Raw genomic sequence first — 26,652 nt, 5'->3', positions numbered from 1 at the left:
TGCTACCTGTCACATTCATCTGACCTGGCTCCTGTTTACATCAATGGGGGGAAGCCCAACCTCTGGACCGCAGCGTTCTGCAGTCAGTATGGAGGTTGGACGGGGGTCGCACACAGCCTCCGCTGACAGCATCAGACAGCAGTGGAGGCTGGGAGGATGTGAATGGATGCCTGTGTGCAGCATCCATTCACCTCGTGGACGTGGGCTGGGGGGTGCATGGGGGCTGGGGTCAGCCCAGCAGCTTACTTTGATGTTGGGCCATGCCCCCAGCGCAATGATTGGCAGTCCTGGCAGGGGTGATCGTGGTCCCAGCGCTTGGAGATGATGTCATCTTCAAGTGCCGCCTCCATCTGCACTGCAGGTAGGCACCACAGTGTAAATGGTGCAAATCCAGGATCCGACCTGGCTTGGATCCGTGTTCTAAATGCTGGGTCTGATCTGGGATTTTTGGTGTAAAAGGGGTATAGGTGTGTGTTTTCTGTGTGTTGTACTGTTTTTGGGTGTGTTGTATTGTATATGGGTGTGTGTTGTACTGCTTGTGGTCTGTTATGTATGTGTGTGTGTTGTGTTGTGTGTATCTGTCCAGTGTGTGAGGTGTGCAACGTATATATGTGTGTGTAGTATGCTGTGTGTGCGTATATGGTGTACTGTGTGTGTGATGTGTGTGTGTACAATGTGTATGTGTGTGTGAGATGTGTGGTCTATGTATTTCTCCAATTATTCCCAATTGTTGAAAGCCTCCACCATAATGTTAACTTAGAATGTGTTTGCATTCATACTCAATGACAGCAATGAAATCAGGTGTGGTGTTATTCCTTTATCTTCGGTTTCCCAGATCGTCAATTAAGGTAAATAAAATCTTGGGTGAGATTTAATAGGATGAGAGATTCAGAAAGTGAGAGATTTGGTGAGAAATCTCCAGTTTTTTTTAAAGCGGCAATCCTTTACACTTCAAAAGCAAACTGGTTTAGCAGTGTAAATGATTGCCGCTTTAAAAAAACTGGAGATTTCTCACCAAATCTCTCACTTTCTGAATCTCTCATCCTATTAAATCTCACCCTTGGTGTTTTTTAGAGAAATTTACCAAAAACGGCTTTGAGGTGCACACCACCAGTTCCAGAGGTACCTTGGTACCGAATTTGGCGGCTCTGAGTGCCACGGTGTGTCCCCAATGCAACAGACACGCACACACACACTCTTCAACTTATTATATAGAAGACATACTGTGCCATTTATGGACTGTCAATATGAAAATACTGTAGGGGCCCCCTGGCGATGCAAGGCCTGCCCCATATTGATGCAAGGCCTGTCCCTTGGTGATACAAGGCCCACCGCTGGCAATGCAAGGCCCACCCCCTGCCTTTACTTTTCTACCTGAAATTATTTTTCAAAAGTAGGCAACCCTGAGTATAACTGAACTGTAATAATGCACCAACAATATCACTGGACTAGAATTATGCCCCAGTAGTATACCTGGACTGAAATAATCCACCAGTAGTATCAATGGACTGGAATTACGCAGCTGTATCACTGGACTGGAATTACAGCTGTATTACTAGACTGGAATTGAGCACCAGTAGTATAACTGGACAGGAATTATGCACCAGTAGTATAAATGGACTGGAATTAGGCACCAAAAGTATCACTTGACTAGAATTATGCACCAGTAGTATAACTGGACTGAAAGTATGCACCATTAGTATAACTGGACTGGAATAATGCATCTGTATCACTGGACTGGAATTACAGCTGTATTACTGGACTGGAATTATGCACCAGTAGTATTACTGGACTGAAATAATGCACCATTAGTATAACTGGACAAGAATTATGCAGCTGTATCACTTGACTGGAATTACAGCTGTATTTCTTGACTAGAATTACAGCTGTATTACTGGACTGGAATTACGCACCAGTAGTATAACTGGACTGGAATTATGCATGAGTGGTATCACTGGACTGGACTTTAATGACAGAACCAACAGACTTTAATGGCAGTACTACTGGACTGGATTTTAATGGCAATATCACTGGACTTTAATTGCAGAACCAATGGACATTAATGGCAGTGCCACTGGACTGGACTTATGCAGCAGTATCACTGGACTGGACTTATGCAGCAGTACCAATAGACTTTAACGGCAGTACTACTGGACTTTGGCAGTGCCACTAGACTGGATTTATGCAGCAGTATGACTGTACTGGATGTACTGGACTTATGCAGCAGTACCAATGGACTTTAACAGCATTACTACTGGACTAGACTTATGTAGCAGTATCACTTCACTGGACTTATGCAGCAGTACCACTGGACTTTATCGGCAGTACCAATAGACTTTGATGGCTGTACCACTGGACTGGATTTATAATGCAGTACCACTTGACTGGACTATACAGCACTCTCCCTACAGCACTGGAGGCTGTATGCAGCCCCTGCCCAACCTCCGGACTGACCTCAGGGTACTGCGGTCCGGAGGTTGGGGCTCCCTGATTCGAGGAAATGGGTCCCTTGGTTGGATGACCCAGGAAGCCCTGTGTCCGAACCTGAACATTTGCCGGGTCAGACACCGGGTAACAGGACCTGGCTTATTTTTTGTTTTCCCCTTTTATACCAAGCCCCAGCCCGGACTGGAGCGGCAATAATCCGGGTCGTGGCTCTGGTGTAAAAGGGGTACAAGTGAAACATACTGTAAGTGGAAAGAATGTGTGGATCTGCAGGGTCGTAAAAAAAAAACAACCATTGTGGAATAGCACAATACCACCTAAAGTCCTAGTGGTTGGGATCCTATGAAATGAGAAAATATGTTTTTGCGATCTGTTATACTGTAAGCTCTTCTTTTTGCAATAATACATTAGTTCTGGGAGCCAGAAATTCAATATTACTCATTTAATCAGTTAGCTGAAAAATTCCAGTTACCAGTCGCATACTTCCCAACATGACCCATTCCAGGAGGGACAAACTGCTCTTTTCCTAGAATTCCTTGCCAATGGCAGCTGTGGGGCTGTAGCGCAGTGCAAAATTTAAACAGAAGAGCCACCTCCACTTCTAGTGCAGTAAGTTGAGGTGTAGCTCCCCTCTGTGAATTTTGGACTGTGCTGCAGCCCAACTTCTGGAGCTGCCACTGGCAAGGAATTCCAGGAACAGAGCATTTTGTCCCTCCTGAAATGGGTCATCTTGGGAGGTGTGCAGCTGTCAGGAGCTTTCAATGAGGAACTCCTTTATTGACTAGTTATACCTCTTTCACACTGCCCAAAATCCTGTGTTATTGTTGGGCAGCTGTGGCTGCAACCAGAATCTCTACAATTTGGTGCAAATGCTTCTTGTTTATAGAAGATTCTTCTTGTGATAAGAAATTCTAATTATCGGGTCTAAAACATGATAATTAAGAAAGTGTTGAGATTATTTTCTCATTCAGTCACTGCTTTCATTGGCTACAGCACAGTACCAGGGTCAGACAATGAGGCAATATGCTAAATTCACACGTTGGAATAGCCGCCATGTTTCAATTAAAAATACATTTTGAAAAAATTCCATCGTCTGAAGACAATGCATTAAAAGCTCTTGTCATATTATTTATGTGCTTTAACCCTTTGAGTGCCAACGTTGCTGTGAGAGATGTGCAATACTGTATATCGGCTAAAAATGTCAGGGCCATAGTCGAGGAATAACAATCGCTTTAGTTATTGCTTGCACATGATCTAAAGTCGATTAATTGTGTTTAGTTCATCATGGGAGGGCGTGGCCACGGCAGCGTGTGAGTGAGGAAGGGAGGTCGATGCCGGCTCTCCTCTAACCAAATGTTCTCACCGGCCCCCTCTACCTCCCTGCCCGCCCGTATGCACACGTGAAAGCGGGGAATCAGTGCCCCGCAACTCTGCACAGTTACCTGCCTAAGCGCGGTCCTGCCGATGTAAGCCGGGCGCCGTGTACCCAGGAAGTGTGGACAGGAACTGTGACCCTAGCCAGATCCCGTCTCGCGGGAGCAACAGCCGCCGGAAGAAGTGAGAGCGTCCGCCGCCGGCTCATCATCCCGGCACCGACATTTGTCGGACCAGCGTGCATCCAGGACATAGCCTGCCGCCCGGACGCGCTCCTGCTGCACTACACGGACCACCAGCGGCGGCCACCCTGAAACAGGGCAGCATAAGCGGTGACAGACTGGCGGCTTCCTCCGCTGCCCTCCCATAACAGCTACCCTTATTGAATGCTGACTAGGGGGATCGGCAGACAACCAACTGCGGGCTTGCTCATACCAGCACCTGAGGCGGTAATTACAGAGAACAGTCTCCGGCATAGCCAGGTGTGATATACCTATATCAGTGGACTCCTCTGACTGACTGTGTTGTTTTGGCTCCCGGAACCATCTAACTGGCCAAAAGGTGCCAGAAAAGACAACTGCAGGGGCCTACACATACCAGCACTTAAGGCCGCAATAAGAGAACTTTGGCCCCCGCTAATCGACGGTCTTGCGGGACCCCTCTCAGGCATCCCCGAGATACCCAGCCGGCAGAAAGGTACCGCTTTTACTTTTCCCTATTAACAATTGATACTGACTTTAAAGCTACTCTAAGGAGTGGATTAACACCATCGGTGCCCTATATCCAAGCCAGCAATACACAAGAGTCCGATTAAAATAGCGCGAGTGGGTGGCAGTTTATTGGGACTGTGTGCAAGGTCGAACACCCCGTGGCAGGGGGTAAACTTGGAGCAGTACCCAAGATCATTGCGTGTAAAGGCCCATACACACTAGAAGATTTTAATTTCAAAAGACTTTGCCAAAATCTGTGAAAGATATATCTGTCACCAAAGTAGTGCGTACACACTGAGCTATTTTCCCCTAAGAGCAAGAGATTTTCAGGAGGCGAAAGACTTTGCTAAAATCTTTCATTATGGCTATTTACATAAAGGGTGGGAGCAGGGCCCATTTTATTCAGAGCATTTCTGTTCTTGGGGCCTGATTCAGAATTTATTGCTGAGCTGCATATATTTGAAGCCCAGCGATCAGATAAACACCGCCCCACCCGGGGCAAAATACCACCCATGTGCACAGCTGCAATTTATTTTGCAGCCATGCACGTAGGTAGAAACCATTCACCATCAAATGATTTCCCCCCCTGTTCGCAGCGCCGAGAAAGCCAGGACTGATTAGCACTGTGATGGCCGTGGGGCGGAAAAAGGGCGCTGATGACTCCCTAATGGCTGAGGAACACCTATATTTTCTGGCAAACTCCCAGAAAGTGGCAGTAGCCTGCCCCAAAATGGACAACGGCTGTCAATCAGACGTTTGTCAGTAGCCAATTATTACTGGCTAAAAAATAAACATTGGTGGGCAGGGGTACCCAGGGCCGGTGCCACCACTATGGTGTAATGGTTAGCATTACTGCCTCACAGCGCTGAGGTCATGGGTTCAATTCCCACCATGGCTCTAACTGTGCAGAGTTTGTATATTCTCCCCGTACTTGCGTGGGTTTACTCCGGGTACTCCGGTTTCCTCCCACAATCCAAAAATATACTGGTAGGCTAATTGGCTCCCAACAAAATTATCCCTAGAATGTCTGTTTGTACGGTAAGGAATATAGATTGTAAGCTCCACAGGGGCAGGGACAGTCAGTTCAAATATACTCTGTAAAGCGCTGCGGAATATGTATGCGCTATATAAGAAACTGTTAATAAATAATATTAAATAAATAATAAGGTATTTGCCTAGGGCACCGGCCACTAAAGGGCAGCACTTGGGAGCAAACCCCCCCCCTCAATCGAGGTGAGTGGTGCCAGACGCAACTCTTCCCCCACCCCCGTGGAGCGACTCGGTGGCTGCCCCCCCTCCCTGTGGCGTAACTCGGTGACCCTCCCCGCATAACCCTCCACCACCCCCATAGACCGACGCAGCGGCCCTCGCTGCATCACCCGCCGTCCCCCATGGAGCGATGCGGTAGCAGCATCACCACCACCCCGTGGAGCATCACAAACCTGCTTGCACCGGCCCTGTGGGTACCAGTAATAAAAATAAACATTGGTGGGTAGTTGTACCAGTATTATATACATTGCTGGCATGGGCCAGCAATGTATATATTACTGGCTAATATAAATAAACATTGGTGGGCAGGGGTACCAGTAATATATACATTGCTGGCATGGGCTAGCAAAGTATATATTACTGGCTAATATAAATAAACATTGGTGGGCAGGGGTACCAGTTATATATACATTGCTGGCATGGGCCAGCAATGTATATATTACTGGCTAATATAGACATTGGTGTCAGTGTTATATATTTGGGTGCTGCTGCGGGGGAGCTGGATAGGCTGCTGAACGGAAGAGCCGGCTCCCTGCTCTGTGTGACACTAACACCCTGCGCCCGGCGATCTACATATTCCCCCATGTGGCGGCGGCGGACAGACAACCTGCGCCAGGCAGACTCCAGTCCCGACTCCCTGTACCGTTAAACGTAAATATACAGCAGGGGGACAGAGCAGAGGGAGGGAGAAGGGGAGGCAGCGGGGCGGTCCGCCGGGCTGAAAGTGGCTAATCTTTCAGCCCGGCGGCCGTGGCAGCGTACACACCTAGCGATGATGGATGGAAACCCATCCATCATCTCTAGACATGCTAGTAAAACCAGCCGACAAGAGACTTTGCTAGCGATGATGCGGGAGCGCGCATCATCGCTAGTCGGCAATCTCTTGTGCATACACACTGGGCGATTTTCAGGTGAAAATCGGTGAAAACGCCTTTTTTCACCGATTTTCAGGTGAAAATCGTCAAGTGTGTATGGGCCTTAAGGGTACCCGCAGCTGTGTGGCGCAGACCAGAATGGGCAAGACAGGCACAAATACGGCGGCCGCCCGTCTTGAAAAATATGCACGCACGCAGAATCAGGCAGGGAGTAGTTCACAACCGAACACCCCTCAGACTACTCCATCTAAAAGTGCACCCGAACCCCGTCCTGCAGAGGTCACCCTGCAGCAGGTACTGGACGCAGTAAACACCTGCGAGTCTCGTCTGCTGGAGCAGATAAATAAGGTGCAATCTGACATTTCATTGTTGCGACACGATGCCCAAATTATTAGAGAGAGAGTTACTGAAGCAGAAAATAGGATCTCTTCACTGGAGGACATAGTGGCCCCTCTCAAAAGTCAAGTGAAAGCCCTATCTGGACAGATGGAGGATATGCGCACCAAAATGTCGGACTTTGAAGGAAGGCTCCGTCGTAATAACGTTAGATTTGTGGGGTTCGATGAGCGAGTAGAGGGTAGCTCCCCAGAGAAGTTTGTTGAGGACTGGCTGGTAAAAGAATTTGGAAGGGAGGCCTTCTCCTCACAATTCAGTATCGAAAGAGCACATCGGGTGCCAACCCGCCCTGCTCCTCCAGGGGGGCCCCCGCGCACACTGATTGTTAAAGTATTGAACTTTCGGGATCGAGACTGTATCTTGCGGTTGGCAAGAAATAAGGCAGACTTTGGATATTTGGGCAAAAAAATTGCGGCCTTTCCGGACTTCCCCGTGGAAATTCAGCGGGAGAGAGCTAGGTTTAGAGGGGTCAAAGCGAGGCTCCGGGAGCTTAACCTGAAGTACTCTATGCTTTACCCCTCTAAACTGAGGATTGAAGTTAATGGGGCAACTAAATTTTTTTTTTCCCCAGGTGATGTGGCAGAGTGGCTGGATGGGTCGTACCCTGGAAAGAAACCACTTGCCAACCAGTAGTCCTTTATGACTAGTTTAATCCTTGTGTGTGGGTACGGGTGGGGGGGGGGGGGAGGGGGAGGGTTGGGGAAGGGTAATGATGTGAAGATAAAATCCTGTATGAGGAGGGTCGGCCACGAGTATGGTGGCCATTAACCAATCGCTCTCTGGGCCCTAAGTACGGGGTACTGGGGTTGGGTGTGGGGTAGGGATCCAGGTACGCCGGGGGATATAGGTAGTACAGGGTGGGGGAGGGGGGGGCGGGGTTAATGTTATGTTTATGTGTAAACGTATTAATGTTTTTGTCTGTAAAAGTGGTAGTATGTCATATTTCAGGGCAAAGTTGAGATATATGTACAAAAAAGGGGGGAAGCGGTGGCAGAAAGGGGGATGGCAGGGGAGGTTGAAAATGAATAAAGGGGGGGATGGTTAAACTGGTAACCTGGAACGTACGCGGTCTTAATGATAAGGTAAAAAGGTCCCTGGTATTAAATTACTGTAAATCTTTGGATGCCGATATTATCTGCCTTCAGGAGACCTATCTGTGTGGGGACAGATTATCTGCCCTAAAACGTCCCTGGGTGGGCACTGCGTTTCATGCTCCCTGCTCCTCCTCATCTAGAGGGGTTTCTATCCTGGTCAAAAAATCAGTGGTGTTTGAATACCGGGCAGTAAGGATAGACCCAGGAGGGAGATTCATCTTTATTGACTCGAGCATTAACCATGTGGGGATTAGTTTATTGGGGGTGTACATTCCCCCCCCATTTTCATATGAAATACTAAGACAGGCCGTGGATTTTACTTCCTCCCTCCCCTTCAACCACACAATTTGCATGGGCGACTATAATAATACTATTTCCCCCCTATTGGACAGATGGCATAGGCCCAGTGATAGGGTCAGCAAAGGGGGAACCAGATTCGCGGAATTTATCGAGGGGATTGGGTGGCGAGATCCTTGGAGAATTAGACATCCAGAAACCCGTCAATACTCGTGTTATTCAGCCACTTATAAAGTTTTTTCGAGAATAGATTTGATCTTAGTGTCAGATAATCTATTAAATAAAATTATCGATATAGACTATAAAGCACGCGGAATATCAGACCATTCCCCGCTGGTTATGAATCTGGATATGTCAGAGCCGACAGGGTGTAGACACTGGAAGCTCCAGCCATTCTGGCTGTCCCAGCTGAGCCAGCAGGAGATAGAGGAAGAAATTCTTGCCTTCCTTGAGGCTAAAGAGGGGTCAGCACCTTATGTGGTTATATGGGACACATTTAAAGCTTACTTGCGGGGAATATTTATTAAGAGAATTTCACGCCTCAAGGGGCTGCACCGTGAGAGGGTGCGGGAACTGGAGGCGCGATCTCTGGAATCAGAACATACATATCAGGCCAGCCATCTCGAAGCAGATAGGGTCGAATGGCAAAGGCGGCAGACAGAGTGGCTGGAGTACTTGCAAGGTGTAAATTATCGTAGACTGGGCACTCGGGCGCACCAGGGGTATGCGGGGTCAGATAAAGCGGGCAAGTATATGGCCCTACTACTGAAAATGGATAGGCCTTCCAGTGTTATATCTTGCATCCGGACAGACCAGGGGGAGACTCTGACATCTACCGTGGAAATAGTAGACGAATTTGTGGCACATTTCAGCAAAGTCTACCAATCGGTTCAGAGCCACGGTAGGGAGGACTTTAGGGATTTTTTTGCAGAGCTAAATCTCCCCCAGGTGGGTACGGATGCCAAGGAAGTCTTAGATGCCCCGTTCACCCTGGAAGAAATAGGAAATGTAATTGGGAACCTGCCCCGGGGCAAAGCTCCCGGTCTCGATGGGCTTCCGGGTGAGGTGTTCCAAAAATTTAGTAGTATATTAGCTCCCCGGGTGGTGGCCCTTTGCCAAGGGCTGGTGCGGGGGGATGAACTGCCTGAATCAATGAAGGAGTCTTCCATAGTTTTTATTCCCAAAAGGGGCAGGGACCCTTCTAGCGTTGACTCCTATAGACCTATTTCCCTGATGCCAACAGATGCTAAGATCATTGCGAAGGTCCTGGCAAATAGATTAAATAATGTAATTCATGACATTATACACCCGGACCAAACAGGGTTTATGCGGGGGAAGTCTGCGGCAGTCAACGTTAGAAGGGTCTTTACATATATACAATATATGAAGGTGAAGGGAGTAGGGGCAGCCGTGGCCTCATTCGATGCAAACAAGGCATTCGATTCCGTCGAATGGGAATACCTGTGGAATACTCTAAACGCATTTGGGTTTGGACCAGGGTTCGTACGGTGGCTGAAACTGCTGTATAAAAACCCCAGGGCCAGAGTCTCCATCAACGGGTATACGTCTCAATCATTTTCATTATTCAGAGGAACCCGTCAGGGGTGCCCCCTGTCCCCTTTAATTTTTGCAATAGCTGTCGAACCTCTGGCCTGTCTCCTAAGAGCAAAAATACATCAATACGACCCCGGTAGGGACATAAGATACAATTTGGTATCACTGTATGCCGACGACCTACTGGTCGGACTAGCAGACCCAAATAAAGATCTTCCAGTAGTTATTAATTCTCTGAGTCAATTTGGGGCACTGTCTGGGCTTAATGTTAATTGGAGTAAGTCAAATCTGTTATACACGGGCAACAGTAGTGGGGGGGACAACAGGGCACCAGATGGGCCATTGGTAGAAGTCCAAGGGTTCACATATTTGGGGGTTAGGGTCTCGGCGACAACCGAGGACTTCTTACGGGATAATATTGTAGCAACAATTCAGGAAATTAAGACAAGACTGAAGTGTTGGGCCAGACTGCCTCTTTCAATAATGGGGCGGGTGAACATGTTGAAAATGGTAATTTTACCCAAAATATTATATCAATTGCAACATTCTCCCCTTTTCATCAAAGATGAATATTTTAGAAATTTGGACAGCATAATTTCATCATTTATATGGGGGAATAAGCGCCCAAGAGTAAAATTAGCGACGTTATGTAGAACCCGTGAGGGAGGGGGTCTGGCCCTCCCTAATTTTAAGAGGTATTACTATGCGGCCCAACTGGTACATCTTAGGGCATGGGTGGGTCCTGAGGAGCAAACTTTGGAATTAAGTAAACTAATTAGCTGCATCGACCCCAGTGCCACGTCCCTGCAAATACTCCTCGCCAGCCCCTGTTGGGGTAAATATCCCCCTATTGTATCCCAGGCCGTAAAAATCTGGAGAGCAGTCTGTAGGCTGGAGAAATGGCAGGGAGTGGACCCTGAAGCATCCATTACATTTTTCCCCTCAATGAAGGAGTTGATGAGACAGCAGGGGGGGAGACTGTGGCACCAATACGGTCTAAGCGCATTAGGTCAGTTCTATCAGGACAGGGTTCTTAAATCATTTTCCCAGCTTCAGGCGGAATATGAGTTGCCGCAATCTATGTTTTATAGATTCCTTCAGTTAAGGAGTGCACTAAATGGGTGGGGAAGAGAAAGTGATGGGTGGCTAACCGAGACTCCCATTAAGGTGTTTCTTAGGAAGATAACAATGCAGAAAGGGGTGGCGAAACTATATAAATTCCTCTCCGCATGTACGCCTGATGATGGACTTAGCCAATTAAGACTGAAATGGGCCCAGGACATACCCGAGATAAATGAGAATAACTGGCCATCAATCCTAGCCCTCCCAAAAAAGGTAACAAACTCTACCAGGGTGCAACAGGTCCAGTTCAATATTTTACACAGGACCTATATGACCCCGACTAAATTAAAAAAGATAGGAGGGTTGGATAACGAGGGATGTCCCAAGTGTGGAGAGAACGGGGCAACCTTTTGGCACCTTATAAGAGAGTGTAACAAAGTCGCCCGCTTTTGGGACAACGTAGGCCTGGCCCTTAAGGACCTGGGGGTGACACAAGTCGCCTTTTCTGATATCAACTATATCATGGGGCTTTGGCAGGAGGAAATAGGCACAAAAGAGTGTCGTTCTCTATTGACGCACCTTGTGGCACTAGCCAAGGTGATAGTGGCACGCTATTGGATGGCGGAAAAAGGTCCATTGTTTACAGAATGGATAAATCTTGTGAATACCACTTTTGAGCACGAGAAATTTTATTATGCCTCCAAAGGCCTTAGCACTAAATTTTATTTAATATGGAATGTGTGGCACCAGTCCTCTTACTACCAATTTAAGGGGTAGAGAGGGTGTATACTGTATATTGTTCGCTTGTAAGAGGCACTTTCAGCACGAATAGTTTAGGGGACTAGGTCTCCTCCGATTATCGTTTAAGGGGACCCAGGTGGAGTCCTAGTAGTCACTATGGGTTAAGGTAGAATTTGAAATGATATTATTTTTTTATATTTATATTATATTATATTTATTATTCTTCTCCAAATGATTTCTTTTTATATACAGTGTGGTATGTTCATAATCACAGAACACGGTTGTCGTTTATTCTAAGATAGTAATAAAGTCCGTAAGGTACGCAAGTTGAATGGCCCATATAGCAGCCAGAAAGCGTGCCCGTCACCTATAGTGCGTACAGGGAATATGACCTGCCGGCCGATCAGATGGTTAGTCCCTACCCCCTGGGATCCCCCATGGAATAGTAAGGGTCAAGGCCAGGGGCTAAAAAAAAAAAAAATGTCCTATAGCGGGGGCAGGGGTAGCTAGTAACAAACCCCACCAATTCGTAGCAGGTGCTCTAACTAAAGTACCAAGTATATCTAACGTACTGTGTAGTCCTAATGTGTAGAGAGTTTACAATCCCGAATTGGGTAATTGTAAGCGTAGGTATTTGTAATGTTCTGTATTTGTATTTTTACACTTTGCAGTCGCATATGTGTGTTAATGTTCTGAAGAACCTAAACAAAGACATGGGTAGTCAGTAACAATCCCCCCCTTTATGGAACAGGTAGTAGGTGCCTTAATTAAAGCACTAAATATATCCAACACTTAGCGTAGCCCTAATGTGTAGAAAGTTCACAAGCCCTGACTATGTATATGTAAGTGTATGTATATGTGTATGTTGTGTTCTGTATTTGTAGTCATGTATGTATTTTAATGATTTGAAAAAGTTAAATAAAGACTCAATTAAAAAAAAAAATTGTGTTTAGTTAAATATTGTACTGCAAAAAAAGCCTCGCTCTGAGTGAGACTGCAATTTTTAGTGGATATTTTGCCCACAGCAACATTGGCCCTCAAATGGTTAATATTAGAAATTGAAAACCAAACACAACCAAATTTTGGGGCTCTAACAAGAACCTGGCTAGGATCACTTTTGGGCATCCGATTGGACCATGTCTCAAGTCGGGTCTTCCCTGGATTTAAAAGCCGAATCTTGAGCAACTCCCTCATTATTTCAGATGCCATTTCAGAGTATGGTGTGTTGAAGTGGAGAAAATTGACTGGAAATGACGGTGGTGGTTATAATACGGTGGGAACAAAAAGAGGTCCATGAGAAGTTACATAGTTTTTAAAGCACCCACAATTTAAAACTAATCCCAAAAGTGAACTGGGACCAAAAACAAGCCCCAGGTATTACTGGACGCAGCACTCATGGAGACGGGGTCTGTTGAGAGGGTAGAGTCTATTAATGTGGGAGGATTCTTCCATTTCCAAAATGTCGCCTCCTTACACATTCACATCACCAAAATGCCACCCTCCATCCCCTAACACACCCACACCCCAGTCTGTCAACCTTTACCCTCTAACAGCTGCAGGCAGCCACACATGTATTCCAGCCCCCCAGGGTCCTTCCCTGTGTCTTCTATTGCCAATTTCCCCCTGACTAAATCCAAAACACTTGAAGGTAGTTTTGCAAAACTAAAACATTATGGTGATTTAGAAAGAAAACCAAAGCACAGGGTTCTGCGCTCATCTACAGTACTAGTAACATGGACGTATGTTGAGGTAAATGGCTCAAGAGTCCCAGGCAAGTACCAGAGCCAGAAATGCACACAATATATGAGCCATGGGGTACATACCAGCATTATACACATTTTCAGCAGTGAGTACTGCTAGAGATTCACTGAGTTTTGATAAGAGATGTGCAGAAAAGGTATCCAGGTGAGGCACAGCCTCACCTGCCACAGACTTTTTACTTCAGCGTTTTGACTATAAAAATGATTAGAATAATAAAAATAAGATTTTTTTTATAAATTATTTGTATTTTTGACATACTTTATCAATTCAAAATGCCGGCATATGCGCTAGTATGACAGGAAAGGCTGTGCCTCACCAACCTCACCCCACCGCACGCCACTGACTAGTAATATCGTAAAGGCCTTGAGATATTGCTTACCTCTCTTGTCTTAAACCAGCCAGGGAGCTCACTAAGTTCTCCTGTTTAACACATTTGTTGCCTTCACAATAATTTATCTTTTCATTTGTTAGTTTGTCCAAGTGAAAGTATCATTTTTTGTGATATATAGCAATAGTAGGTAACAAATATCCTTGTATTTTTTTATGAGCACACTAATTAACATAGTGTACTGTGAGTATAATTTCCATAGACATTAATCATTGTTATTTTCACATATCAGTGTAATCATCAGCAAATTTGATCAATTTCTCACATTCAATTAAAATTCTACCCTCAATTTGCTTACTTTTAAATCTATATTTTATATATTTAATGTGCTGTAGTGAAGGGACCTCAGGTTTCCATATTGCCTGAGGCACCATGCATTATTGAGATGGCCTGCTGCGGTTGATTATGGTGAGCAGTTTCAAGGTGTTCTGATAATCCATACTCATATTCATTAACTTTATTTTGTGTGATTGAGTTTATTAGCCTTATAAGATCCGACACGGAATATATCTCCCAGGTTTTTCTTTAATTATATATATATTTTTAATTTGATTATAGCTGTTGGTTCAGAGATTGTATCTGGCATTTGTTTGAGCGGAGCTCCTCTACAGTGGCTGCTGCTAACAATGGTGTAAAAAGATGTTTTCTCAACACTATGAACCTGAGTTGCACATAATGCAGATGCAATGTCAACTGGTTTCAGCAATCGGCAGACATATGTGAACATCTGCCTGTATTCTGAGTCACCCGCCTCTAAGCAACTACTAGTACTGTAACGGGGCAGCAGTGTGCACAGTGATGTCATGGCATCACACTTAGGGGGCAAGGCCACCAGCCCGGGGGAAGTAGTGCACTGCCGGAACTGTTCTATGGACGCTACAAGTAGCCACACATGTTACAAAGGGCCACCCCAGATCATCCCTTCTTGGATTTGTGCAGCTGTGCAGTAGTGCTGCTGGCGGCAGAGTGTTGTTCCAGGCACCCTGCAAGCCACAAGAAAAATACATCTACCTTCACTAGAGAAACATCTAACTATATGCCATGCTTACTGCACAAGACTACACTACAAATTCTGAAACCTCCACATATACTCAACTCAGAAGAGGTCGCTCCTCAGTCTTCACACTCACAGCATATCTGTGGGAGGCTTTTCTTACATTATGTGGGAATACCCCAATTTCCACCCATTCAAGCTACAGTATTTGTGAGATGCCACTATGACCAGAATGTCTTATAAATGCTTTAAGTTGTACATGTAGGCAGCAAATCATAAGAAATCAAGTGGGCACATTGCACTTGCCTCTGTCAGTTTGGTATTTGGCACTGATTTTGCCTTAGGGGTGTCCCAAAACCCTTTCAATTATTTGCAAGTAGATTGGTGAACTTTTCTACTATTCAAAAAGAAACCCAGTGAAAAACGCATGTCAACCTTTCCACGGCCTTGCCATTGTTGACCTAATATTTGTGTCGACCTTCAAATCCTGTAGACCTTAGCCATGTCAACCTATTTCATGTTTCAACCTAAGCCATGTTGACCTTCAGTGGTCAACCAAATGCTTGTCGACCTAATGACCATATACTAAATGGGCAATATACCAGCTCATACGAAATCCAGCATTCCCTGTAAACCTTTAATTATTCTTCACAAACCAAGATTCCCTGGTATACGTTAGCAATTTTATTACTTATAGAAACTAGTAGGATGTACTTTTGTTATTTAGAACTCTATTTGTATTTTACTCTGCATTTTATGTTTACTAGGATGGTTCTTCCAGATTTGAGGTTTATTGCACCTTTTCCAGACCAGCTCCAGTCTGTCAAGTAGTATGACACATTGATTGGCAGATATTTTATCAAACTTCTCTACTTATGAAGTGATGCTACTCTATCTGTTACAGGTGAGTGTGCATTGTTAATGGATTGGTCACTGCAGGGTACCCTGTGTTTACTTTGCCTATGGTATAATTTATTAAATGTTTTTTTATTGACAACATAGTTAACCTTTATCCATAATTGAGTCTTATGTGCATTTTTTAAGATTAGATTTAACATGTTTAGACCACTTTCTCTACATATTGTTGTCCTTACCTCACACATTAGCAGGCAAATTGTAGTGGTTCTGAGATAATAAATATGCAGAGTAGTACTAATTTTTCTTGTGTATAGTCATAGAACATATAAACAGGAATTTGATACCAGATATCAACCGCTTGGTCCATATAATCTACCTGTGTACATACACTCACTTGCCATGGCCATGGGCCATGGTGGGACTCGGCAGTGATAGAAAGAGCATAGCATGCTGTGCTGCATTTTCAGGTTTTAACCTGTTGGGGTTTTACCACATTTTATGTATACACTAAGCCCGGCAATGCTGGCCTTCGGTGTGGAAGGTAATGTCAGCTATGTCTGTTGCCCTGTAAAAGCCTATGGGTTTTTTTTCTATCTCGCCCGATATTTGAAGGCAGCATTGAAGGCAGATTCTGACAAAACAGATTGGACTTTAATTAATTTATACTTTGAATTCTGGCTGTTGAGTTTCAGTCAAGCTGGGAGAAAACAGGCTGGTATTCCGACTGTCGGGACGTTTCAACAGTCGAAATCTGGGATTGAATACCGCCCTTTGGTCTTCTTTCTGCATCTGTGATATACAAGGATCTGTTTGGATCCCTCCCGGAATCCACCAAAGCCGCTGTGTCTTTCTGTGAATATGCAGATGGACTCATAAACCTGGAAATCCAGGGATCGGTGCGTTATACAAAGGACAGCTCTTAATAAAAGAGCAGCCCTTTTAATACTAATAGCATATGTTAGTACATATGCTATTATATCTGCATGATAAGTGGTGGTATGTACTGTACATTCCGCCCAAAAAGAGAGAGAGAGAGAGAGAGAGAGAGAGAGAGAGAGAGAGAGAGAGAGTGTCAATAGCTATATTATAGGAAAGGAACACCAGGATTCTTTATTACATGGTGAATTAATATAAACTAATATAAATTAAAATGCATTGGCACTTCTGTGTCATCAACATTGGAGAACAATTGTATATTTTATGAGTCCATTCAACCCTATCAATAAAATCTTACATGCATGACCTGCTTGATATTAATAAGAAGAATTAATAGGTTGATGGATTTTTTAAAGTTAAACTAAAACACTTTTAATTGTATTAGGTTCAGCCCGAGCTTATTTCTTCTACGTTATAAGTCTTTATGAAGCAAAGAATATAAAGAGAGAATTTCAGACCATTTTCGGTCAAGAATTAGGTTTAGCTTAATGGATCAATTCTTTTCTTATTAAAGTGAGTCTGTCCAGTGGCAAGTAATTCATTCAGCATTGATCTCTGTCTTACCCTGAAGTAGCGTGCATTCTCTTACATGAAAAATAAGGTGCTCAAATGAAAACAATGGCATTATAATAAAAATATATATTTTTCTCCACTTTTTCTTTGTTTGGTATTCTGTTTTGGTCTTTTGATTTCATCAAATGTGTTTTACAGATAAGAAGAATTAAAGAATTAAATAAATTACAAGCCTTTTATAAAATAATTTAGCTCAGCTGGAAGAAGTCAAAACCATTGTTTAGATCACATTCTATTAAGAAACAAGAAAGACGAGAAAGTTAAGACTTAATTAAAAATACAATTTAAATGAAGTAACATGGAAAATTAACCATATATGTCTATAAAATAAATTCACTGAATGGATTACTAAAAGACTTTTTTTATTATTATTATTCTCCACATGCATTAAAAAAGGGAATTTGAAAATAATTTTTTTTAGCAACTGACTTTTGTTTTCATTATTTTTTGTTTAAGTGAAATGTAAGCACACAATTAATAATACCCTGAGGTATTTATTGTGTATATATATTCCTTTAACTTTTAGAATCAAGTGCAATTGAAGTCCAATAATTTAAACACATTAACAAGTACTAAAAGGATATATGATATTACAGTTGTGTGCCCGTGTTTGTATGTCCATATATATATGTGACTAAAATGATACTGCGCAGGTGCCGCAATATGGCCTGAATGCTGAGTGTCGGAACAGGAAGTACAGTCATTTCTTCAGCTATAAATTAACTTCAAACCTCTTCGCTGACAGTTACTGTGTATATATATATATACATATATATATATATACATATATATATATATATTTACTGCAAACCTCTTCGCTGACAGTTACTGTGTGTATATATATATATATATATAGAGTCACTGTATGGCCGGCACTCACTGCTCCTCAGCATGGGGGAGCTTGTGCTGGCCTGGGTGCCTGCTCCTATACACCCGAATTAGGGTGCATCAATGTAGAATACGCAGTGTGAAGCGTCACTCCAGGACTTGTGCAGAAATAAACTTTAATGGTCTACGCCGTTTCGGGGAGAGAGAAATGGAGACAGCGCACAATGGGTATAAAAAAGGTGTTTTTTTGACCTGCGGCAAAAAAGAACAGACACCTACTGGGGTGTTGTGCCAAACAGCTCACACTGGGGAATGTCAAATCCCCTATATAGAATACAGAAAAGCTAAAACAAATGGTGGAGTTCTGGATGTAAAAGGAATGTAAATTAGGAATTACAATTAATAATATAATTTATTGGTAATAAAATAATAATAATATAATGGTTGTAAAATAATAAAAAGATTATAATCACAGCATTTACAAGTGTGTTAGGCATTGAAACTAATAAAAATGGACATTTCAAGAGGTTGTATACATATTTTATGGAGTCAGCACACAATAAGTAAAAGTATAGATACACCTTTATATAATAAAAAAACTCACATACAGGGGTTCGCTATGAACATATAAAAATACATTTCAGATAATCATTTACGATAATTACTACATACATTAAAAATTCTTTAAAAATGCTATTTTTCGGACATAACTTTACATTTTGTTGAATGATAATTATTAATCAGGCTTGTTCTCTCAGTATATTGCACAAAGAAATATAAAACATGGAGGTGAAAACAGGTGAAGGAAAAAAACAGGTGAAAAATGGAAAAGACAAGATACAAAATCATAATTCAAGGTGTCCAATTACATACCGGATGTCATTATAATCAAATCCAACGATTTTGATAGGGGGAGTGTCTACAATGAGTTGGTTTATTTGTTAGGTCCTTATAAAGAATTTGTTCAAGGGTATCTAGTGAAAACAGTACATTGGTTTGAGGGGAAATAATACAAATTACTCTCCGATTCCTAAGTCCGCATCTATTTTGGGTTTTTGTTTATAATTTATTATAATCAGTGTGGAAATTAAATGACTTACTCTATCGCTTTTTTCACTCATAGGTCAGCGTAAGAGCCTCTCAATTTTCACACATAGATACATCTATACATAGGAACAGATTGTGGCAAATAACTAGATGAAAAACTTATTCGGTGTTACCCTTAAATGACCATATAATTCATACACTCGGGTTCATACCTTAATTAGGTTAATATATTAACAGCTCTGTTTCATTTGAAATGGACCAGCTTGGCCGTTTCTCCAAGATCTGCCGGGGTTCCCAAATAGACTGCTATGTCTGTTAGGGCTGAATTAAACAAGGACTGTCTGTTTTAGGATACCTCATTCGCCATGTTATTATCCAATTGTGCATGTGCTGTGGTCACAATATACATGTACGAAGGTGCTTCTGTGAATCTGCTCACAATGAGAATTTCATGGAAAAGTAATGACTGTTTGCAGGTTTTATCAAAAAGTCTACGGAAAGTAGTTGGCAAAATGCAGATGTGTCATGGTCATTTTCAGGGCACCATCAGCTGCAAGCATGTACGCATGGTTCCTGCATTGATACTGCTATGTAGCTTCATAGGGCTATGTTTAACCTCATTGTTGCTTTATCTTGCATATAGGCTGAAAATATGTACACAATGGAGTTTGCAATGGCTCTGGTGGGCATCTTTGGGTGGCAGCTACACTTGTTTACATTAGTTCTGTAGCCTAAAAAATCACAAATGCAATTGCATTTACATAGAAACGTGAATTAGACCCATTCTCCATAATTTAACACAGAATGCTGACTTTGTAAATTTGTGTTTAAATGGCTTCTGTGTCCAAAAGGAAGGCATGTATTATAAAGATCAGACATTTTGGAGTGTTTCTACAAAATAAGGTCTCAAGGTTACTGTAGTCAACAGTCTACCTAGAAAATGATAAGGGAAATATTTGATCTGTAATTATTGATGGAATCTGGACTAAAGGTGTATGAATATGATTGAATATGAATGCTTGAGTTTAAATGTGGTTGAATGTTGGAAATCAAGTCTGCTTGTGAGATTACACGGTAATCTTATGTTGCTCTGTAGGTTAAACTTATGCTTAGGCAACTTGAAAAAATACAGTGTGTTTTATATGGGGAATTAGGGGCATATACAGTATTATTAAATAAAGACATACCCAGACTCATAGTAAAAATAAGATGTTCTACGTTATTTGAATTTGAGACCTACTTTCTTTTGGGCAGCCAGGGAATTGGTAAAATGATAAAATAAAGTATTTTTAAAAAACTAACTTTATGACTGGGTGTTGGAAAATATGGACAGTGGAATAGTTAAACTATTGGTAACACAGGGAAATTCAAGCTTTACCCCATTGCAACGACTTTTGACGGGTAGTGTATCCCGAAATGACCCACAGTTGGTAAGACAAGCAGTTAAGATTTGGAGGGAAGCAAATAAAATAGTTAAATTTTCCGATATAGAGGTTGAGCATCCTTTATCAGACTACAAATTTTTGAAGGAGCTGAAGGTTCTCCAACCAGACAAGATCTGGGGGCATTATGGGCTAAATTATATCAGTCAATTTTATGAACAGGGTATTCTGAAGTCGTTTACGCAATTAGTGTTAGAATTTAATCTCCCCAGACATTTTTTTTTAGATTTTTGCAAATAAGAAGCGCACTTGAAATCCAATTCAAGAATTCCGTGGTATGCTTCTCTGTTTCGCCTATAAAAAAAGCCCTGCAAGTGAGTAGCAAAAGGAAGGGTGTATCAAGGTTGTATAACCTGTTGGTGGCAGCTAAATTCGACGATGGGCTGGTAGAGCTTAAAGAAAAATGGTCGACGGATGTAGGCCCTCTGAATGATGAAGAATGGAGAATGGCTATGACCTCAGTCCATTCTACGACAAATTCAATAATGGTACAACAAGTGCAACTGTCTTTCTTCATAGGTCCTATATGTCCACCTCGAGGCTGGTTAAAATAGGAAGCCTTGCTTCGTCATTATGCCCCAAATTCAAGCGCGAATCAGGCTCTTTTTGGCATCTATCCCGGGGATGTGTAGTCCTTGTGGCATTTTAGGAGAAGGTGCAACAAATTTTGATAAGCACGGGCATCCCCGGGTCAGCACTGGATTGTAATGGTTGTGTGTTAAGTGTTCATATGGGTAACACAATTGATAATCACAATAGAATTTATGTAACTAATTTATGTGCACTGGCCAAGCTACTGATAGCGAGGTCATGGCTCTCCAAGGAAGGGCCTGACATTTGCAGCTTGGATATTATTGGTTAATTTCACAGCAACTCACGAAAGACGCATATATTTGTGTAGGAATCGTTTAAGTAACTACACTTGAATCTAGCACAAATGGCTTATGTCAAGCCACACGAAAATAGAATTTAATTTAAGTTAAATAGGTTTAAGAGTATAAATAACAGCACAGTCAATATGGTAATGTAAACACTGTTTGTATTAATGTGTCCACAAAAGATGGAAATATAACACGCTCATCAACACTGTTCACTAATATTATAGTATAAAAATATAAAGTATGACTATAGAGTGGGTAAATTGGTTATAATCATCATTTAATCAACTGGTATTTTATGCCTTTTTTGTTGTTTGCTCTATAGTAATAAGCAAGAAAAGCTATATGGGGGAAGGAGTCTAAGTGCAACTCTGGTCTGACCTGCTAGCGGCCACTATACAAAGGAGAGTAACCGCTGTCTATATATGTCCATGTAATTAAATTAGCCTCTTGGATAACCGCCTGTCTATGCCCCCGGGGGCTCATAAGTCTGGCGTATTATGTGTAAAGATAATGTCTTCCAAATAGGTGCATCGTTGTCCACAAAATGTTTTATGTAAATGTATTATTATTATTTGATAAGGTTTTTCTGACCTCTTTATGTGTGTATTGATTCGCCATGTGCGCCATATCACAGTGCAACTTGTAATATGCAATACCGTTAGTCAAGTTGTTGGGTGGGCTCATTAGATCTGTGAAAAACAACATATAGCACCCACCATATAGCAACAACGTATTGTAAATGTAAAGCAAAGATTGTGGTTGGATGTACGTGGCATTTCTCTTTTAAAAAACAATAAAAAGCATTAAAGTGAAAAAACTAACTTTATATACATTATAAACTACTTTTACACACTTAAGGAGCCTATATATCAAATAATATTTGTGGGATAGTCTTAAAAACACAAAGTTTAGTGGGATACCCACAAATATAAAATATCCTCATGGAGCACTGAGCAGACTTCTTGGGCAGCCATTGCCCCCATTATTTTCTATGGGGACAGCAAAGCTGTCAGATTTACCAAACTCTGAAATGTGAAGAATATTGGCTACTAACTCACATACATTTCCAGATGGGAGACTCTAACTTGCACTCTGTCAGCCCCCTGATGACACATGTCCTATTCAATGGTCATTAGTGGCTGCGGAGACCTGAACCAGAAAGCAGTGAGATGGTATTACGCTATTACACTGCTTCCAGCTTTTTTGCTACAAATGGTCTTTTCAGAGCCCATTCAGATACATTTGCATCAAGATCTTTATTTTTACTTTGAGAATTTAAGCAAAAAATACTTATCACATAATTATTAAAAATTAGGATTGTGATGCATACATGAATGTCCTCTAATGTCTTTTTGTAGCTTTGACCAATGTTCAAATGTTCATAATGATAGAATATTGATTACATTTGTCTATTAATAATTATCCTGTGAACTAGACCATGTGAGTTTTTCCCGTCTGTAATATAGCATTGTAGATATAAATGTGCATATACTGTAGCAAGTAGAAATTCTATGCACTTCAGCTTCTTCTAGGTGATATTTTCTACATTTAGCTTGAGGTGCCTAATGTTTTATAGTGAAGGAATGTGCAATAAAGTTAGTTTTTTTTAAATTATATTACAGTGATAAATGGAAGCAAAGAACAGAAGCCTGGAATATTTATCAAACAATTGAGTAAACATAAAAAAGTAAGTTTTCTTTTTACATTTCTATGCTCTCAAGCAGGTGAGTTAGATGCAGAGGGTCTTCTTCTCTGTCTTGATTCTTTAAGGGGTCAGTTTACCATTGTGTGATGTGAGGGTCTGTTTCCTTTGGGGACCCTTGTGATGCTTTGTCCTCCCCAATACCAGTATCAGCAACTTGAGCGCCTTTCCCGATACATTTTCCAACTGATTGCCCATTTTTCCATCAATCAGGCTATTAGATGATGCATACCCAGAAGAGTGCAAAGACTACATGTTCTCTGCTGTGCCAGAGCCACCTTTCCCCCCTCTGTCTATCTCTTCACTGGCTCCACATTCCTTTCTGAGTTCTCTTTAAACTCCTCACCACCACTTACAAGGCTCTCTCCTCCTCCACCGCTCCTTACATCTCTTCACTGATCTCTATCCACATTCCCTCCCGTCATCTTCGCTCCACCGCCGACTGCCGACTGACCTCTCACCTAATCACCTCCTCCCACTCCCGTGTTCAAGACTTCTCTCGCACTGCCCCCTGCACTGGAACAACCTCCCACCGCCCATGAGGCTTTCTGATTCCCTTACCTCCTTCAAGCGCTCCCTCAAAACCCACTTCTTCCGACTAGCCTATCCCTCCTCCTCCTAACCTCTTTTGCTCCTCTTATCTTGCCTACCCTACCCCTCCATCCGTTCCCATCCATTCCTACTTATCCTATTGTTTTTCTTTCGTCCACCCACCTCCTTTTAGTCTGTTTACTCTTATGAGTAGGGCCCTCCTTCCTCACATACTCACCCTACCTCTTCACCTCACCAGTGCTCCTGCCCTGTTCTTCCCTTCCTCTACTTCATCTTCAGTCTCCTCGACAATTTCGACACCTACTTCAGAACTGATGCTGATATTAGTTCTTCCAGCTAGACCCCTATTTTTGTTGTATTTTATCAACACACCCTGTACGTTACCTTGTAATTAGTTTTTTTGTTTGCTATGTACGCTGCTGCGGACACCTTGTGGTGCCTTATAAATAAATGTACTAGTACTACTACTACAGTACCAGATAGATGGCCTTGCAGCTGGAGCAACAAAAAGGAAGAGGTCTTTTATGGATATTGCTAAATCTCTTATTAAATGACTCATTTTACATATGTCACTGTTAATATTACATTGAAAATGGCATTGACATTAAAAACAAAACACTCTTGAGACAGATACTAATTAGCCATAGCTACAATGTCATTCCTATAAGCCACAAAAACAGGTTCCAATAAAAAAAAAAGTGATGCACATGCAGAAATGTATACAGTATTTCTTCTTTGCTAAAAAGAAGTATAGGCCAAGACATAGAAAGGCAGATCAAACGTATCATGAGTCAGACACAATGGGAGAAATTAAATAGGATGAGAGATTCAGAAAGTGAGAGATTTGGTAAGAACTCTCCAGTTTTTTTAAAGTGGCAATCATTTACACTGCAAAACCAGTGTGATTTTGAAGTGTAAATGATTGCCGCTTTAAAAAAAATGGAGAGTTCTTACCAAAATCTCTCACTTTCTGAATCTCTCCTCCTATTAAATTTCACCCAACATTTTTGTTCAATAACGTTGTGCAAATTGCACAATTGAGTTGAGCTTCCAGTCATTGGAGTGAATGTAATTCCTTTCGATCTACATTCGTCAGCAGGCTGAGGAATCTTGGTGTTCATGGCCAATATTTAAAAAAATTGAGCAGACCAAAAAGGAACCTGCTGATGCCTGCAGTTGCAGACTTTTATATTTATCCCATTAACCCAACATTGCCAAAGTTTGATATAACTCATATTTTACAAGTTTTTATGACCTACATATGTATGTATTATTATCACCATATACTTTTAATAGGACTTATGTTTTAGAAAGTACAGTGCACAAATTAAATGCTGTCTTCTAAATGATGATATTTAGTAGCAATGAATGCAGGTCAAATATATCAAGCCCTAGTTCCCTGGTTTGATCCACTAAATGTAACCAAATTAGCCAAATTTATGAAAATTAATCCAGTAGACAACTCCTGGAAGCTCAGGATGGTCCAGCAAAAGTTGGTAAAGCGGATGTGTGCATTTCTTATATAAAGAACAAATAAGGGATACACTAGAAGAGTTATTTTTAACTGTGGGTACCCATATCCCTTGGATATATTGGAACCATATAATGGTTATATGGGACTTGATCTCCGAATAATAATAATAATAATAATAATAATAATAATAATAAAAACTGTGTTGCTAAAGTAGACTAAAGTAGTACAAGTATTGACCACTTGGTGTTGCTAGGTATTAGAGGGGTGGAGCCAGCCTAACAGTAGAAAACAAGTGAGTGTTAAAGTCTGCAACACCTTACAGGACACACTGGGACTATAACACGGGACTTTCATTCATGTGCTTTGGTGTTCAGTTGCCACAGAAATGAGATGAAACATAGTTGTGTCATGTGTCAGATGACAACATTATCATTAACGATTCCATGTTGTAATACAAAAACAACCAAAAAAACCTCACTAATTGTAGCCAGCTTTTATTTTTGAAATGTACTGGTTATATAAATGATACAAGTATATAAATATGGTTGATATAAATAAAAAATAGTAAAATCCATGTTTTTCTGTCAGCTCTTTGGTCCCTAGCTATATAGAGCAGTTTGGTTCCTGTATGACATATGGAAAGTAAAATTAAGCTAGAGATATATTTTGATGTCACACTGGCACCTAATAGGATTGATGATGATGATAATGATTATTTTGACAATCTGGTGGTCATATTGGGCAATCCATTTGTAGGTTTGTAAATAAAATGTTATGAAACCTTACAATAGCACATACTTTTTTAAATGTTATTTTTAAAACACAACACAAATAGGAGCTAAGACAGAAAAACACAAAGGACAATAGGAGAAAGTGCTGGTTTAAGAAACAAATACATTTAAACTTATTGACATTAAAGTACACATGAACACAGTAGAACATGCCCTAAATATAGGACAGTATAATAAAATCAAAATATAAAAATATGAGCTGTCGGCACAAAATAAATGCTTTTTCTGTGAGTCAGTGTGTTAGTAATAACAAGAACTAATGTTAAAAGTGGCTCAGAAATTAGTAGTATCAAGTACTTGTGTTAGAGCGCCTGCTGATAAATGTCTGTACAATGAGCATACATTGCAAATATTAGTACTGTGTTCCCTAAATAAGCCAATATAAGCCAGTGTAGCTAGTGCTTCTCTTAATCAGCAAGTGATCAGAGGGAGCAGGCTCCTCTTGCTAAGCACATGAATGTGTACAGCTTCAAGTCACATGTAATCAATGCCAAACAGTAGTAATGAGAAACAGTCACATATTACAATGTATTGAGCTTGCAAAGTGTGGGCTGGGGTGCCCTACTGCTGCGATGTTACACACTGTGGGCTTAATTCATGTTTGTATG

At 41.8% G+C, this 26,652-nt stretch overlaps 1 long non-coding RNA gene across 2 annotated transcripts in view; it reads left to right on the top strand.

The window, feature by feature from the left end:
* Positions 1–26,652, top strand: part of LOC146063481 (uncharacterized) — a 96,201-nt gene that overhangs the window by 18,877 nt on the left and 50,672 nt on the right. For both annotated transcript variants that reach the window (XR_014471584.1, XR_014471583.1), the window contains exon 3: positions 15,728–15,864. This is a non-coding gene — a long non-coding RNA (uncharacterized LOC146063481). The remainder of the gene's footprint in view (positions 1–15,727; positions 15,865–26,652) is intronic.

The sequence above is a fragment of the Crinia signifera genome, chromosome 3, assembly GCF_055691185.1.
Source record: "Crinia signifera chromosome 3, ASM5569118v1, whole genome shotgun sequence".
NCBI classification, from domain to species: Eukaryota; Metazoa; Chordata; class Amphibia; order Anura; family Myobatrachidae; genus Crinia; species Crinia signifera.
Note: the sequence above shows the minus strand (reverse complement) of the source record. Positions and strands in the feature narration are given on the sequence as shown.